Raw genomic sequence first — 4846 nt, 5'->3', positions numbered from 1 at the left:
TACACGTTTACAGAAACACACACACAAATGCACACACACACAAACGCAAATGTGCACATATAAATATATGCAAGTAAGGATATATACGTTCTGTTATATCTTTACATACACACACGCGCACACATAGATGCTTGAGTGTTTGCATGTGTAAATACGCATACATACATATATATATATATGTATTTGTATTATATAATAATTTTGATATGTGCATGCCAAAATATATGCTTTTACACAGACACTCACTCTTACACACTGAGATATTGTGTATGAATAGAAATCAATTTATATAAACAAGCTTTTGCATTAAAAAAAAAACACATTAAATTATATACCCCAGTGCTTATGAGTTGAATAGCTTTGTGGTAACGCGACGAAAACCAACGTAGCCTAGCACTGGTCGGCAAGCTGTCCATCGAACTTTATAATTTATACTCTACTTCTCTTATGTTTATTGCAGGATGCAGAAATTTTTGGTAAGTTTTAATTGCGTGTGCAAATATTAGGTGGTCAGCTCCCTATTATTTTTCTTCTTTTGTTTGTTTCACTCATTGGACTTCGGTCACTCAAAGGCAACACATTCAAGGATTTTTTTAAAGTCTGTTCTTTATTATCTCTCGACCTCTTTTGCCGAACCATTAAGGTACGGGAGTAAACATACCAGCACTAGTTGTTCAGCATTGAGGGGACAGACACTAGCACAAAGACCCACATACCTCCTTACATACACATGAACACACTCACACACGTATGTATAACCGAAAGGAAGCTTTCGGTTTCAGTCTACCAAATCCATCCTTAAAGTTTTAGTCGGCCCGGGGCTAAAACTAACGCAGAGTGGGACTGAACCTGAAAGCATGTGGTTGGGAAGTACATTTTGTTGCCACGCCATCGTAACTGCATCTATGTGTAACAATTAAAGAAATTACTACAGAATAGTGCCCGGTAGATACATGCAAAAGCACCGGTTGTTCAGCTGTGAGATGTTTTGTTACATTTCGATGCTGAGTCGAATGCGCTGATATGACCTCATTTTCGAGGGTGATAAATTTGAACTATTTGGGAATTTGAATTTGTTTCTAGAAATGTGAAACATTGAACCTATCAGCAATATTGGTTTCTAAGGCATTCACCCATTTATCAATACTAAAGTCATCAGAGTAATATTGCAGCCTTCGTATGAGTTTCATGAATAAAAAAGATTTAAATGTATCAAGCAGTTAGCTTTTAACGTTCCATATTTTCTAGACGTGTCACCGTAAGAGATGAAATTTCAAGGAAAAATTCAAAATATAATTCTTAGTTTCCCATTGAAACCAGTATTCATGTTATGAATCTTATGAGAACATTAGACTGACTTTATAAACTGAAGTTTATGCAGATATCCGAATGAAAAGAACAAAACGCACAGAAAACATAAAACAAAGAGAAAAAACGTAAAAGATTATGAGTTGTCTTATGGCGACAGCTGCGTTCCGTTCAATAGTAAGTGTTTTTGATAGTTCGTTTTGTTTTTTAATGTTATTAATGTTGTTTTACCGACGTGTCAGTACAACTACATTAATAACATTAAAAACATGAACATCAAAATCTACTACTAATGCTACATGGAACATAAGACAATATTGCATACCGACATACATTTTTCAAAATGGAGTTAATTCATCATATTTAATTATTTTCTCAGATTCATAAAGTGACATGTCACACAGATATATCAATTTAAGTATCAATGATGAAAGCTTAAATAGAAGGCACTACAATTTTATTGTAGACAAGAGCAAATACTTCGAACGTGAATAGTTGCCACTCTCTCTTCGTGTACCTAGATTACAGATGTCTGCGTTCACGAGTCTCCATATGAATATCTCAAAGACACACGAGTCTTTCTTGGGCAACATAGAGAAATGAATTCCAATGGCATTCTGCCGGTTTATTACAGTTGCATTGCTAGTCACCCACTCTCCCAAGATTACTCTTTAGATGCTTTGTGTATTTATTCTTTCAACAGAGAGATACCATCATGTGATTTTAAAACATGTCAGCACAACGGTGGGCTAGCCCTTCTCGAAATCTTGTTGGCTTTAACCGCAAAATAATTTTCTGGTATTTAATATAACTGGGGTCAGAGCAAACTTTGGAGTACTGGTGACTAACAGCAAAATCTGTACTCACCAAAACTCTTAAACTCGTGAGTTGGAGTCGTATCACTTAATGTAGCTTTATATTTGCTTATTTTCTACAGATTTCAAACATGACTCACATTAATTTCGATGCTGCTGATCCCCACAGATGCACAATACTTTCTTAAGGCGAATATTCGGTTTTGGGGCAACGAAGTACTCACTGACAAATCACAATTTTCTTCTATATGATTTATTACTAATGTTTCTTTCTTTACATATATATTTATTTATTTCATTCATTAATTTTCCTCCCTTTCTTCTTTTCATTCTCCCTTATTATTCTCTGACATCTTTCTATGCGACGGCTTTTCCCCTGGCATAGCAAAGGCTATCCAATCTCATTCATTCCAGCTTAATCAACTATCTTTTCTCGTATTTCTACGAAAGTGGCATGAGTAAATCTTTCGTGGCATTTCGCTATATTCCAGTTCATTTTATGCCCAAAATCTGCTGAAGTTAATTTGATCTGCTTCTCTCGTCCTTTATTCAGGCACATTATTTAATGCTCCCTACCATTTCTAAGAAGGTCGGATATGAGTTTAAGAAATTTTAGCTATTATTCCTATCAGGTAAAGGAATGTAGGGTTGCGTTAATTGATTGTATTATCCTCGTTAAGCAATTCCTGGTTTTGTGCAAAATTTACAGATTCATGTATGAGACGGTTTATAACCTTTTCGTCTAGTGTAGGGTCACTAGAAATTATTAGGACTAAGTATTTGATTTGAAAGAGTATGATAGTTCTTGTTAACAGACTTGGGTAGGAGGAGTCATGTAGTGTGACATTAAAAGATGGCGTCAGTGTTATGGATGTTAATTGTCGAAACGTTAGATTTTATAAAGCGTGACGCTGTTTTCGCATTGATATCAGAAGATAATAGCTTCTCTACACTATTCATATTAAAGCTTAATGGTGACCCGCAGTAATAGCAAATAAATATATGCACATTAGACACCATGTTCGTTAACTTCGTTTCAAAGCAAAGTTAATTTCTATAGGACCAGCATTTATAATGTATTGTACATAGGATAACATTTTTCGTCAATGTATTCAAAATGCTGCCATGAAATAACTTCTTTTCTAAGAATTATTTGTAACAATTGCATTAAGGTAGCCGCTTAGTTTTATTTCTTATAAATACGAATCATCTTAGAATACACTTTTCCTCTACTCTTTTACTAATTGCTTGTGTATCGTCTCAGACTGGTTTCAAGGTAGGAAAATTAGTCTGCTGATGATGGCTATTGATACCAGTACACATATTCACTGCTGTCAAAATGTCACCAGACACATTTAACTCCAACACCAAATGTCGCGAGTGCTCATTTATTCTCTCATGCATATCTGTCTGTCTGCTGGTCTGTCCGTCTGTTTGTCTGTCCGTATATTTGTCTGTCTGTCTGTTCATCTGTCTGTCTGCCTGTCTCTCTGTCTCCCCCTCTCTGTGTCTATCTCTATGTATCTATATATGCATAAGTACATAGACATACTCTCTCTCTCTCTCTCTCTCTCTCTCTCTCACACACACACACACACATACACACATTTATACACACATACATACTTCAAATATTTAAACATGAAAGCGTGCATACACACATACACATATATTCATATATTTCTTTGCATCTGGTTAATGAACGTATGTACGAACATATGTACGAATGAATGTATGTCTACACAATCATAAATACTATAAATATATGCATATATATGTATATAATTATTTGTGTGTATTTATAAGTGCACACACACACACATAATACACACACACCTATGTCAAATTTTAAGAATTGCCTAAATGATGTAAATTTTATAATGCCGTTCCACTCAAAGCTATAAATAAAATATAATCCATTAGATCAGTTACTGTTCGGGTGTAATATAATTTAGCGCAAATAAATTAAATAATCCCTTTTAGTAGTGTTGTTCAACTTTAATTTTATCTTTGTCAATTCCTTTTATGATCAATAATCATAACAGTTTATTTATCTGCCTCAAGGACACATACAGTATAAAATGGACTTGCACATCTCTCTCTCTCTCTCTCTCTCTCACAAATATAGATAGATAGATCCATAGATCGATAGTCAGATAAATACATACATATATACGTACATGCATACATACGTACACTTACATACTTACATACAAACATGCATACAGTCATTCATTCATACATAAGTAGACAGAAAAACAAAACACAACAGTACAATAGGAAGCATATGGGGTAGAAGAGACAGACAAATAATCAATATGGAGCACGTGTGGAATATGAAACGAAACAAAAGCAAAGAAAAAGTGTATACAATGCAAATAAAAAAAGCCAATAGAAGTTATAAAATAGGAGCCAGCGTTTCGGATTATGCATTTCATCCAAAGGAAAGAAAATAAATGAGAAATCGGAGAAAATGGAATAGATGCCAAATGTTACTGATTTGTTCAGATCACTGGAACTTAAAAGACTTTTCTTGTGTCTTTCGAATTTGGAATTAACGTGACTAACGTTGTATGTGACATTTGAATATATTAATATCTCTATTTTTCTCTATTCGATTGCGTACGTTTCTTATCATTAGTTTTACATTTGTACACACATATATTCATGTAAGCATGTGTGTCCGTGTGCGTGCGTGTATATATATATATATATATATATAT

Source organism: Octopus bimaculoides, chromosome 4 (assembly GCF_001194135.2).
Source record: "Octopus bimaculoides isolate UCB-OBI-ISO-001 chromosome 4, ASM119413v2, whole genome shotgun sequence".
Taxonomy (NCBI): domain Eukaryota; kingdom Metazoa; phylum Mollusca; class Cephalopoda; order Octopoda; family Octopodidae; genus Octopus; species Octopus bimaculoides.
This window is presented reverse-complemented; position numbering follows the sequence as displayed.